General features: G+C 36.2%; 1 long non-coding RNA gene across 1 annotated transcript; it reads left to right on the top strand.

The window, feature by feature from the left end:
• Positions 1 to 575: 575 nt before the first annotated feature.
• LOC113338668 lies at positions 576 to 3,930 on the top strand. Its single transcript, XR_003354811.1, has 4 exons — positions 576 to 793; positions 1,824 to 2,022; positions 2,152 to 2,308; positions 3,374 to 3,930. It is a non-coding gene; the product is annotated as an uncharacterized LOC113338668 (long non-coding RNA).
• Positions 3,931 to 14,053: the final 10,123 nt, after the last annotated feature.

Genomic DNA, 14,053 nt, shown 5'->3' on the forward strand with positions numbered 1-14,053 from the left:
TGCAGATTTGTGGCCTAGGATTGTAACTTGCAAGTGCAGGCTGTGCAGCCATTCATTTTCGTTTGTAATGATCGCGTTTCATTTCTTGTCGACTTGTCCTAGACAGACTTATATGGTTGTGGAAATGTTGTTTTTACTTTTTAGCAAACTGAACTTATTTTGGATTGTTGTCTTGAAGTTATAGAAATGTTGAACTTAAGTATGTATGCAATCTGAACTTATTTTGGATTGTTGAACATTGAACTTATGGAAATGTTGTATTATATTTTGTAATATTTTTCAGGTAAAAAACCCGATACCGCTCTTGTACCGGATCGGTACCGGAGGACCGGTACAACTCTAGGTACAAGTACAGGAATCGGTCCTCAAAATGAGGTACCGGTCAACACCAAGTACAAGGACCGGTTCCATAAGAAAACCGGGCCGTACCGGAATATGTGCAGCCCTACCAAATACGAGTACTTAACTGGACGTTACTAACGCCGTTAGGTATACGAAACTTCCGTCCAAATTCAACCCTAACCGAGATACCATTGAGGTTGAGGGAAAGGAATAATTCCCCCCCTTTTTTTTTTGTTCCTCCCCAATTTCATCCCACTGTTGCAGAGAAAAGATTTTGATCGAGAACATCGTATCTCTGCTGATCAGAAGGAGGGTGTTGGGTTTGCTTTTAATAGGCTCACTTGATGTTCTTGAAACCTAGAGATTAAGAGGGGATGGAGTTTCAAATGGATTCATTCAGTATTTCTTCGAGGTTTAAAGGTTCCATTAGTGGCGGTAGTAAAGGTTTCAGGTAGGATTTTTTGGTATGCTTTTGATTTTTTATTCAATTAAGCTACAATTTTAAGTTTGATTTTTAGGGTTTCAAGCTCAGTACCGATTTTGGAAACCCTAATTTCGGCTAAGAACAATAGGTAGATAACAAATTTTGGTATTTTAGGGCTTAAATGTTATCAATTGAAATTTGATTGATTTCTTAACAACAACATTAGTGATGGTGTCTTTATGAATTAGGTTCCGATTTAGGTGTTGTTTCACCTTTTTACTGCTGCATTTTCCAATAGTTTATCTCTCTTTTTTGTAATTATGCTTAAATAAGGAATACGTATCTTTCTCTCTAATAATTTGTTCTTCACTGTTAATTGGTTAAATTTGAAATCTGTAATGAATTAGGATTCAGTATGGGATTATGTGAATTTGATTGTTTACACAAATGGTGTTTGCTTAAATGCCTGAATGAATTGATTAGTATTTATGCTACTCAAAGGCTGCTGTTTCCAATTGAATGAGGGGTTGAAGTAAAAGCAGAATTTCAGGTAATTCAATGATATCTCATATTGCTTTGCATATACTGAACTGTGCTCCAGGTTAAAATTTTCCGAGCTCAAATCATTTTCTGATCCTTATAAATTTATTAACTACATGTGCTTTGTTAAATTTAAAGTTTCTGCCATTTTGGTGTTATAGTTTATCGACTGGTGCACAGCTATAGGTGTAAGCAATTGTCATACCTCAAATTGTTTTCTTGAAGTTAGTGTATCTGCATTGAGTTGGTCATGCAGATGATTGATTAAGTATGAGGAAAATGAAACATAAGAGTACCTACATTTTCAGGAGCAAATGGTGTTAATAATTTGTACTGTTCATGGAGATTATTTGACTATCATGTTAAAAGCATTAGTTACTGGAAATGTCTAAGACTAGATGAGTTATGGATTTTGTAATGATGGGGCAACTTACTTTAGCTCCAATTTAGATCTTTGATTCTAAAATTTTGGTCACCTCGAAAAAAGACTCAGAATCTCTTTTATTTATTTATTTAGTTTGTAGGTGTAGAGAGTGATGAGGAGATAAGAAGAGTTCCATAAATGGGTAGTGAAGAACGGGTCCATCAATATCATGTAAAGGAGGAGGAGGAAGAGAACCCGGTCCAGACAGGGTTCAAGCATCAACAACAGTAGGTAGTACTCGAACGAAAAGAGGAAGAAGTCCAGCTGACAAAGAAAACAAAAGGATCAAAAGGTAAAATACTTTACCTCACTTAATCAAAATTTTCTTTCCATGGGGAGCTAAGATTGAAAATGGCTGGCTAAGGGGGCAACTGGACCCATTTGAATGGTTTTTTATTAAACTGTTGTGAACGGATTCTAGGTTGCTGAGGAATAGAGTTTTAACACAAAAAGCAAGAGAAAGAAAGAAGGCTTACTTGACATATTTACAAGTGAAAGTGAAAGAGTTAGAGAAGAATAATGGGGAACTGGAAGAGAGACTCTCAACTTTGCAAAATGAGAGTCAGATGCTTAGACATGTATGTATTCGATTTCTCATTATAACCCATTTTTGTTACCGTTGTCATTCGTATACAATTATCAAAACAAGTATGCTGGTGCTTTTGTTTGAAATTATTTTACTTTCAAGGATCATACATGACATGTTACTAGATTAGTGCCCTTAATATCTCATCATGAACTGGCATTTTAGCATTAAGTACATGAATTATGGATCGATTTGGATTTTAGCTCAGTTGGCTGGGGGCTGACAGTCAAAGTCTTATTTTAGCATGTAGTACATGAATTGTTAACCAGAAGGATTGGTTTTGAATTCGAATTTGGTTTGTTTATGGACAATGGTTGTTTCCGTGAAAATATACAGCAAGTGAGATCTATGTCGTTGGTTTTAATCGACAAATGGTTTAAGTAGACATGGTTTGTTTAGAATTGAATGTCTTGCTGGGATGGAGATGCAATAGCTTTAGTAATCAACAGCAATCCTAAATCTGGTGTTTGAGGAAATGCTTTGCTAAACATGTGAAAAACAAAAGGGCATGAGAGAATTCCCATATTAGTTTTCAGTTCACTTATATTTTCATTTGTTGCCATATCTTTTGATTAGTTTTTATGAAATGGCTAAAACATTACAAATTCAAGTGTGCCTGTTGGTATCGTAGGCTTTTGCTGATTCGTTTTTTTTTTTCTTTTTATGTTTCTGATGTTCAGTAATTCTATTTGTCTAGATAAATTTCACTTGCTTAGTTAATTCTATTCTATCATAATATGACCAATAATCATGTCTGGATAGTTCCTTATAATTGTGTTCGTTGGTGCTTACCTGGAACTATCAATGTATGGAATGATTTATTGATGGTTGTCTTACAGAATGAAGATGGTCACTCCTCGAGTTAAGTAAATAATATAGAGTTTCATCTATCGTTTGGTGATCATGCTCCATATGTAATCCCATTAGGTTAATTTTGATCGAAAGCTGTAAAGAACTCATTGATATTTGCTAATTGTCATACTTTTTTTTTAATATGCAGGTTGTTGTGATCAATTCTCAAAGTATTTGCTAAATGTCATATTTTTTTAATATGCAGGTTGTTGTAATCAAATCATAAGCGACGAGGCGAGGCTAAGCCGAGCTGCACCAAATAAAAGTTCCTAAGCGTGTATCGGGACGGGACGAGGCGAAGCCGAGCTACACAAAATCAAAAATCCTAAGCAGGAATCTGGACGGGCGAGGCAAAGTGGTTTTCGGGTCGGCCCGATGCGTCAACAAATCTAGTAGTTTATACTACTGAAAATTAATTATGCCTCGTTCTCATCTCACTTCTTCTCATAGTTTTCTCTCTCTTCCTCCACTTTCTTTCTCTCTTTGCTATAGAAACGGCAAACAATGGAGTATTTGATTTCTCCGCTTTATGTTCATCACTAATTATCACTCATAGATGATAGTGACTCATACTACTCATACATATTTTGAGTATAAATCTGTTATGTAAGCATCATAATAGCAACATCACATAAGCACCTATTCGGCACAACATCAATTAGAGCATCATCAAATTGGATACAGATCTGCTATTATGTTCTTAGTTTTATGATTAGTTATTTTTATGTTGAAGATTAATTTTACTCTTCTCTACTTCTATAATCTAATCTCATTATGAATTTTATGCTCGTTTCATGTCTCTTTGTGAAATTATGTTGAGTGATTTGTTGGATGAAGATTCAGAAGAGCACACCAACCAAAAAAATTGTTTGATTTTAGATTTTGATCAATGCTCGGTCGATCCAGTGTTGGACCTTACTGGGTCGTACGGTTCGGTAGTTGAATCTCCCGGATTAGCCGGGTTTTGAAAACTAGAGCGGTTTTTATGAAATTTGTTGGGTCAGTGTTGAATCGGACCGGAAAAGTGACTGGTTCGCGAGTTTTCCGGTCCGACCGATCCGGTCCGGTTCCTGAACACTGCCAAATATGCATAATAAAACTCACTCGGAAAGTGCCGAGTGAGCATGTAGAGTGCGTCCGAAATGAAACGTGATTTTTTTGCACCCGCTGAACCTAAAAACCAAATATGCCTTATGTAATTCCGCTTCACGAGCATAGTCGATCTATGAAGCCTAAGAACCGAAATGATTATGCTCGCGCGTTACTCAAGCAAATACCATTATCACAGCCAACCATTGAACATATGGATGGCTGTGACGATATTTAGCAAAATTAAAAACCTTGTTTAAATTAAAATCTCTCTTTTAAGAACACCAATATATAAAAAAAGAAAAAAAACTAGAAAATCATTGTGGATTTAAGTTGGCCAGGAGTCTGATTCTCGAGTAAGAAGACAGTGGGTCGTGCCCTATTGGCTAGGTTCGTGTAGGGGGCTTTTATGTCTAACATTGGTGTAAAAAAAAAACCCACTCTTTCACCATTTTTTCTCGCATGAATGACATTTTGACGGTGATACACGTTACGTATTCCTCTGACGGTACCCCACCACCCCGGTAATACTAAAAATCCTCCACTTTTATATCCCAAAAATTTCACATCCCTATGTGTCCATGTTTTATTGGCTCACTTTTAAAGAGGACCCCCTGTTTTTCTCAGGTGGGATAGACTGACGATGAAATCTACGGTGGATAAAAGTGACACATAGAGGTGTAAAATTGTGGTGTAAAAGTGGAGATAAATAGCAGCTTCGCCACCACCCTCCTCAGTAAAGACTTCTAGTAGACTATTTACCATGAACGATTTTTTGGGGACCATGGTTTTTTTGGGGGGACCATGGTTTTATTTTGGGTAAAGGCATTAGAAGTAATTTTAGGTCATCCCATATCTAGTTATTTATTTAATACCTAATCTACCCTCTTAATTAATTTTAGGTTATGATTAGTGAATGATTTAGTTAAAAATAATTAGTGAGATTAAATTAAAAGATGGATTTATTATTAGTTGAGTAGAATTATTGAGAAAGTAGAGTTAGAGAAGATGAAGGAGAAAAACATGGAAAATAATTTTTTTTCTAATTCACTAAGTTTGAGTATTCAAATGATGAAAACTCATCTGATTCTTCATCTCCATCCTCTCCTAGAATATTTTTTAATCTTCAAAATGATCCGGATTTGAACTGGATTTTGAACAGTTCGGTTACTTTATATGAAGAAGAAGTAACCGAACTCATCTGAAGCTGTAGTTCGGTTGCCCCGTGAGATGAACAAGTAACCGAACTTATATGAAAGTGTAGTTCGATTACTTGTTCCAAACACGCAGGTTACCGAACTCTCAAATAATAGAATTTCTAGGAGTTACAACGTTATGTTCGGTTGGTTCTCAACTAACCGAACTTTGGTGTACAAAGTTCGGTTGGTTCGCAAACTGCATGCACTTTTGATCTAACCGAACTTTACGTAATATAAGAGTATATAAGTTTACAAAGTTCGGTTCTTTCGCAAATTTGAACCTAACAGCTAACCTACTGAACTCCGAGTTCGGTTTCTGCGATAAAATTATGACGTTACCGAACTTAACAAACAAAAAAAATGTGAAGTTCCAGCGTCTATTAGCTAAGTTCGGTTACTTTGTAGTTTTAAAAGTTTTTGCGAACAAACCGAATTCTATTGGCTAAGTTCGGTTACATTTTTCTCCTATATTATAAGGATATATAGTAATTATACTTGCACAAGTCCCTCCACATCCTCCATTCGCATTTTCAAGTTTCTTGGTATAGTATTGTAGTAGGCAAGTTAGATGTGAAGTAGATAATATTGTGGATATTGCTGGCAATAGGTGGTGATGGATGCCTCAAGAGAGTAGTGTATCTGGGTAACGTTGTTGGTGGTCTTAACAAGTTCAAACTTCATTTTTATTCTCCTTGGTTAATCTATAAAAGTGCAGTGAGGTCTATGAAAGTCTTCACTGACCTTTATTTAATTTTCCTGAATAACAACCTGCCAGTTTGAAATTTTGGATGTCACTTCGGCTGATTCTAAGTAAATAATAATGTCTACACACTACAAAATAAGTAGTTTCTAGGGACAGGCTGTTTTTTCAAAACCGTCCCTAAAGAGGGTTATTTGGGACGCTCATGGAGTATTCGTCCCTATTAGTGATCAAATTTTTAAATTAAGGCAATAATATGACCGTCCCTAAAAGAAATGACGACCAAATAGTATTAGTGACGGTGGAACAGGGGACGGTCAAAAAAACGTCACTAATATCTTTTTGGGACGGATTTGGGCCTCTTGCGACGCTTTTTAGCCGTCCCAAGAAGCCTTTTGTTTTGTAGTGACATATACTTAGGTTTATGTACTTTTGTAGGATCTGGGTCAAGAGAATCGAAATTATGCGAATCCAAGCACGTTTCTAAATTAGCACATCAGTTTAGCAACCACACAACAACATTTCCATTAGGATCTAAATGCACACACCTTCTCCATGTATATGTTCTAGGACTTGACCAATGTATATTGGCACTGAAATGCACTGTGCCCAAGTGTTCCGCGTGGATACGTTAAATATGTGTTCCTGGACCAACAATTTATGCTAGAGAAGGAGATACAGTTCTTATAAACGTTACCAACCACGCTCAATACAATATGTCCATTCATTGGTACGTATACAAAACCGCATACAATACATGCTAGCATGGCATCCATATCTCGGAATGTGTATGACTTATTATTTGGACTAATAATCATCACATTATAAATTTGCAGGCACGGATTGAAGCAGTTTCGCAACGGTTGGGCAGATGGACCAGCATACGTAACACAGTGTCCAATTCAAACTGGAAATAGCTACACCTATGCTTTCAACGTAACAGGCCAAAGAGGAACACTTTGGTGGCATGCACATATTCTTTGATTAAGAGCAACTGTATATGGTGCAATTATCCTCATGCCCAAAGAAGGAACTCCATTTTCGTTCCCCCAACAAGTCAGTATCGTCCTAGGTCAGTAATCATTTACATATTTAGCGGTCTATTGATCATTAATTTATTATGATCAACGTTTCTTTACAGACTTAACTCAAAATCTCGCTTATTTAATTATGGAACATAGGAATGGTGGAACACCGACGTTGAAGAGTTGGTTAATCAAGGGAACAAGTTGGGTTTACCACCAAATATGTCTGATGCACATACCATCAATGGGAAACCAGGGCCACTCTTCCCTTGCTCGAATAAACGTAAGAACGTGAAGTATTCCACGGCTTTTAATTTAACATCTATATTAGAACCGTTTTCAAGAAATGCAAACAACTTTAAAACAAACCGACATATATTGCCATTTGATTATTTTTGCTAATTTACTTCTCCTTTGTATGGTTTAGATATTTGTTACGGAGGTTGAACAAGGAAAAAGCTACTTACTACGGATATTCAATGCTGCACTCAACGACGAACTTTTCTTTGCCTTAGCCGGTCATAATTTCACAGTGGTGGAGATTGATGCAGTCTATGTAAAGCCCTTCACAACTGAAGCTATTTTAATTGTGAATATTAGGTTGATCACATGACAATGTTTACTCCTGTGCAGTGAACTTAGTGCTGCTAAATCCAAGCAAAAGAAGTGGCGGATGCACCCGACAGGTGGCTCTAAAAATATTTACTAATCTAAATAGTGAAGCACCTGCATTCACATGACTTTTACTACTCCTATGACTTTGTACTCTGGCATAGTTGGTAACTAATCTAAATAATATTTACTAATTATTTGCCTGAGATGGTGAGTTATATGAAGCACCTGCATTCACATTCACTTTTGGTTATAATATAATATATGATTTACTAATGTGTGTACTAAATGTTTGCTTAATTTTTTGATCCTCATGAATTGGATGTGCCGATGTGATAACTCATTTGTATTGCAACTAAATCAAAAATCCTAAGCGACGGGGCGAGGCGGAGCCGAGCCATACCAAATCAAAAAATTTAAGCGACGGGGCGAGACCGAGCCATAAAGCGATGGGGTGAGGCGGAGCCGAGCCATATCAAATCAAAAATCCTAAGTGACGGGACGAGGCGAAACCGAGCCACTCCAAATTAAAAATGCACGACGGGGCGAGGCGAAGTCACGTCACACCAAACCAAGAATATGTTTAGAGTGATATTCCCCTGTTCTTCTCAAATCGCCGAGCCACACCAAATTAAATAGGGACAGGACGGAACGAGACGAAGCTTTACCAAAGATGGTTTTGGGGTCCGTCGGATACGTAGCATGGGCCCAAAATCTAGTTACTGTTGAAGCTCTAAGAAAATTTTACTATCAACTGTTGTAATTATGAAATAAACAAATATTTATGGGCATGACTTCAGCAAAATTGTGCACACAAATATTTCAAGGTGTACATTTTTGATGTTTTCTCATGTGCTTTTTGTAACAGCACAGTTTCTATATCTGGTTTGCTCCCTCCAATCTAAACCCCACATTTGGGAAATGGCGAATCCCATCTGTACTTGAATGTGATTCAAATCCTAGATATGTAGTGTAGATTGGAATGAGCAGAGTAGGGAGGTGGAGAATAGGGAGGTGAATAGCATTTCTTTTTCTATATATACACTTTTTTTTTCGGAGAAGATGATAAATCCTCAAATGATATATTGATTTGATCGAGTCTCAAAACTATGAGAATCATTAGCTGTTACAAGATTGATGCAATTCATAATATATAGACAGTGCAAGATGGATTCTAATCTTTCATTTGTCCAAATATTTTGGATACCATTTCTATTACAATAACCAGCTATGTTTGTTGCCTTAGTAATATTGAATCTTGATGTTAAAACGAAAGCAGAAACTTTAAAGTTAATACAATTTTCAGGTCCTGTTTCAAAATATTCACTAATGTTTCTATATATACACACGATGCTACTTAATGTATAAATTTAATTAGCCTTTATGTTGGATATTTTCAACAAATCCTTAATTTGTAGGCGCTATACAGAGTTTTCGGTGATCGACCTGAACATAAATATCGTTTTTCCAAATAGACACCATTGTTGGAAGAGATGTCTATTCGCACTGAAAGGATGCATGTCGGAGATGAAGAGTTATCTTCAACAGATGCTAAACTCTCTATAAATTGCGTCTTTGTTTTCCATTCAAAACACATCAAAAACTCTCTCTATTTTCTCTCTAACAAGCATCATCAGAGTCAAAATCTGTGTGTTCTTGGCTAGGTCAAGGTTGTACAATCTTTGAATCTCACATTGTTGTAGGGCTTCAAGTATCCTGAAGGCAATATTTGTTGACCTATTTGTACTCGCCAATTCAATTGGGAAGGGTCGAATAATTGTCGAAAAAAATCTATTTTAAAGCCTTGAACCTAGAAGACAACATTTTTTTCTTCATCCTGTTTTAGTGTCAATTTTCCAACACTTTCTTATCCAAAAGTTAAATTGCGAAAATGAATTTCTGATTACATAGGCATGCAGTAGTTCTGTTTCAAGTTTTGCCATGACCATGAGGCTTTAAATCTAAAGACATCTTAATGATTGGTATATCCGTTGCCACGGTGGGATGACCGGCCGACCGAAGAAAAATTTGAAGATGGGGTTTGTCTGCGACTATTTTCATCCCATCAGAAAATATGATGCTTTCGCTTTGTTTCAAAAAAAGTGATATTTTCGCTCAGTTTCAGAAGAAGTGATATTTTCGCTCAGTTTCAGAAAAAGTGATACTTTCGTTCTGTTTCAGAAAAAATGATACTCGCTCCGTTTTAGAAAAGTGATATTTTCGCTCCGTTTCAGAAAAAAGTGATATTTTCGCTATGTTTCAGAAAAAATGATACTTTAGCCCCGTTTTAGAAAAATTGATAATTTCGCTCCGAAAAGAAGTAACTACCAAAAAGAAATCAAATCTTTCTATGTCAATTGATCACTTACTATTTTCAAAAAAAGAAAAAAAATGGTCATACAAAGGTCTTTCTCGCTTCGTTCGGTCGGCCCGAATATATGCAGTGTCTGAGAAAGGGATGGAAGTACTGCCTCATAAAGTATGTGTATCTTTTAGGTCCCGTCAAATTATTTCAGATTATTTGCCAAAATTCTAATCAAGCTAGAATTTTCAAAAAAATTTATTCCATGGAAGACACTCCGTTATGTGGGACTTGCCATGGAATGGTACACGTTACGTATCCTCCCACCCTACCCTACGAGTAAAAATCGTGTAGAGACCTATTTAGACTCAACACCCAACCGCTTCTTCATTTTCCAAAAACCATACATCTAGCTAAACATCACATTCTTTGCGCCCCTACAAAATTTTATTCTCAAGACATATGTAGTTGTAAGATTTTTTACAACTACCCTCTACTCAAATTAATCCAATTTCTAAGTGATTATTATGAATTCTTATTTGGTTAATTGAATATTGAGAATGTTTACAAGATAGATTCAAGTATTACAACAATTTTACTTGAAACCTAGATTAACTTTCTGTCTCTCTCTATTTCTTGATCAAGACTTATCCTTTCACCCTTACAAGTAATGACCTCTCTCCTTTATATAGAATTTTACATAGTGGATGACAGCTAAGATACCCACTATTTTCGGGATCACTATGCGACACATTCTCTCATATACAATCGCTCATCTTCGCATAGCATACCTCTTCGTACAGTTCTTCACACTTTACTCGTGACTTTGCTGACATCATCTGGTGCGTCATCTCAACTTTGCTGTGTGCGTTGCTGTTCGCTTATGTTGTATTCTTTACTTTGCGTGATTACTAACGTGTGCGATATTTAACTCCTACATTTGCCTCTTCTCATATTGCTTATTCTTCAGAGTGAGCGATATGAGAAATTCTCCTTTTGCAAATCTCACATGCTTGTATTTTTTCATTTTACTTTGCCGACAATTTTCCCTATTTCAAGCTCTCCTTATGTACGCGTGTCCTTTTAACCACTCATCTTTCAACACGTCCTTTTTAACCATATATTTTTATCCGTTCATTTCTTCGCATTAATGATAATAAATCTTGAAAAACTGGTCGCTCTTTCTTATATATTCTCTTCTACCTTTCCCCTTTTATCTCTTTCATTTTTCTTCACCTTCTCTGCAATTTTATACTCTTCATTCCCATTCTTCAATGGCTCCTACTGGTAAAAATAAGGAGATTGTATTTAACAGATTAAAAACTGACTTCAACCATAGGGGGATTAAAAACTGACTTCAACCATAGGGGTTTAACCATAGGGGGTTACGAACTCTCTCTTCCTCCTTCATATAATTTCGTATCCAAACTTAATCTTGATCTAATGAAATATGATCAATGGAATAATCAAAAAATCATCGTTGCGTTAGGTCAACTTCAATTTCTACCAATCCCTTTATATAACCCTGAGATTCCTCTCTTCTATAGAATCCTTGCTGATGAAAGATTCACACGAGGAATATTTCAATTGAGTGGTGATTCTATTAGGATACCATTAGAGTATGCTCGTCGCGCAACTGGTCTTGGAAATTCTTACCCTGATGAAGTGCGAAAAGAGGATCATTCATGATAAAATTATAGATCATGCTGAGTATACTCTCGATAATTTCTTTAAGAACTATTACGTCACTGTTATGAAAAGTAACGTGACTAAATGGGCTGTTCGCATAAGGAGAGTGGATGGTATCGTTGAAGATGAAAAAATTATGCGAGATGTTGATTGGAATTCAAACTCTAATCGCGCTGCTCGCAGATCCAATGATTCTAGTTGGCTTAATTGCCCTGTCATCTTAGAAGGGTCCTTTGTATCTGGTAAAGCTGCGCATGGTTCTGACAATCCTCTGCCCGAGGATTTCCCTCTTTACCAACCTTGGGAATTTAAATTACTCGCCAACGAGGAAAAGAAAGTAGCGGTATGTGATCCTCTTGATCCAATTTGTAAATTCTCATAACTTTCCTTCTCTTATTTTTTTTTTTTTCGCATGATGCCAAAAAGGTCAGTATTTCACGCAAGGTATCAACTTCGCAGAATAAGGAAGTAAGAAACACACTTTCTAATTTTAACAATATTGTTGCCTCTGTTTCTTATCTTGATTATTTGCATAGGTGAATCCTTTGAATGACAAAACTTTAGGCAAGAGCACCCCTAAGAAACCCACGTCAAAATCTCTAACCAAGAAAACTTCATTAAAATATGATGTCTCTAGGAAGCGTGCGAGATATGATTCTTCCTCAAGTTCGGAATCTTCAGATGGAGATACTTTTGTTTATGAAGAAGAGGTATCGATCGGTTCGTATCGGAAGAAGTTGTCTGATCTTTTTTCTGGAGATGCTTTTGCTATTCTCGAGGATGATGAAACGGATCGTTCCTTCAAGATGATCTCAAGGATTTGTACTGCTTCTGATTGGGGATATCGATCTCTTCATGGAGCTGCCTCTGTGATAAACCCAGATTTTCAATTTGCGATGTATGGCTTGGTAATATATCTGCAACATTTGTCTTTATCTTTTCCTTATTATTTCTTTTTCTTATAATGGTTCTTTTACATTTCACAGAGTGCCCTCATATCTTATGCGATTTCTTTGGACAATGAAAGGAAGCTTCGCAAGTTGCAAGACAAGAATGCCAAACTGAAACATGAGAAGTCTATTCTTTTGGATGCGAATACGAATCTTACAGGCGAGAATACAAAGCTTAAAAATGAGAATTTAACTAATTCTCAATTGGTTCTCCAAGATCGATAAAGAAACAAGGAACTTATTGGTATGAAATTTATATTCTCACTCTTTTCTTTTATGCGATCGTTCGCACTTCTTACTTAATTACCTTCGCAGACCTGTATGACCTTTCAGATGAAACGGCTAATCTTCCCGATGATGAAATTCTTTTAGAGCATCTCAATTCCTCTTTAAATAATTATCCTACTCGTGGATTTGAAAATCTTAGCTTGGAAGAGTTAAGATTAAAATGTACTACCCTTAGACAACGCCATAAAAGTGCATTATCCACTGCCAATAATTTTAAACATCGTTTTTACGAGGGGAGATAAGCAATTCAAGTACTGGAGGCGAAGAAAAACAAACTTATTATTGAAAAAGACGAAATCGCTCTTAGGGGTGCGAAGGCACTAGAACAGTTTCAAGAATCCATTATTGAAGTTAAAATAGAACGTGATTCAGCTTTTCATGAGAGGGACACTGTTATTGAGGAAAGAAACTTAATTCGATCTCAACTCCTTATAGAAAGTGAAGTTGAGTTTAATTGGGATGCTAGAGTTCTTAATGATGCTAGAAATAATTTAGGTGTAAGTATTAGCCTTCACACCGAGCATTCTACACTGGTCGCAGAAATTATTTCCAATTATGAAGGTCATATGTTGTTCTTTGATCTTCATTCATATTCTTTAAGAATAATTGTCTGTTATTTTAACTCTTTTGTCGATGCTTCGCAGAAAAAGAGAAGGAGTATCAAAAGAAAGTTGCAGAGCTAGAAACTTGCTTGGCTGCTAAACAAGAAAAATCATCCATTCGCAACTCAAAGTATCAGCAATTGAAGGAAAATTAGTTTAACTTAGTCCAAAACAATCGTAACGATGGTAATCGCTCTCGTGAGGATGGTGTTAAAAGACTGAATTTACAGGAATTTACTAAAATTTACAACAAAAAATTACAAGAAGAAGAAGCAATCAATTTTCATCTCCCTCATTTCGCTCAGTCTCAGAATCACCAATTTCTTCCTTAGAATCTTCTTCTCCATCAGTAACTTGGATATCAAGAATGGTATTCCTTTGTTGAAATACAGCTTTCCAGTGATTCCTGAAAATGTACCCATTCCTGAT

This window comes from Papaver somniferum, chromosome 1 (assembly GCF_003573695.1).
Source record: "Papaver somniferum cultivar HN1 chromosome 1, ASM357369v1, whole genome shotgun sequence".
Taxonomy (NCBI): domain Eukaryota; kingdom Viridiplantae; phylum Streptophyta; class Magnoliopsida; order Ranunculales; family Papaveraceae; genus Papaver; species Papaver somniferum.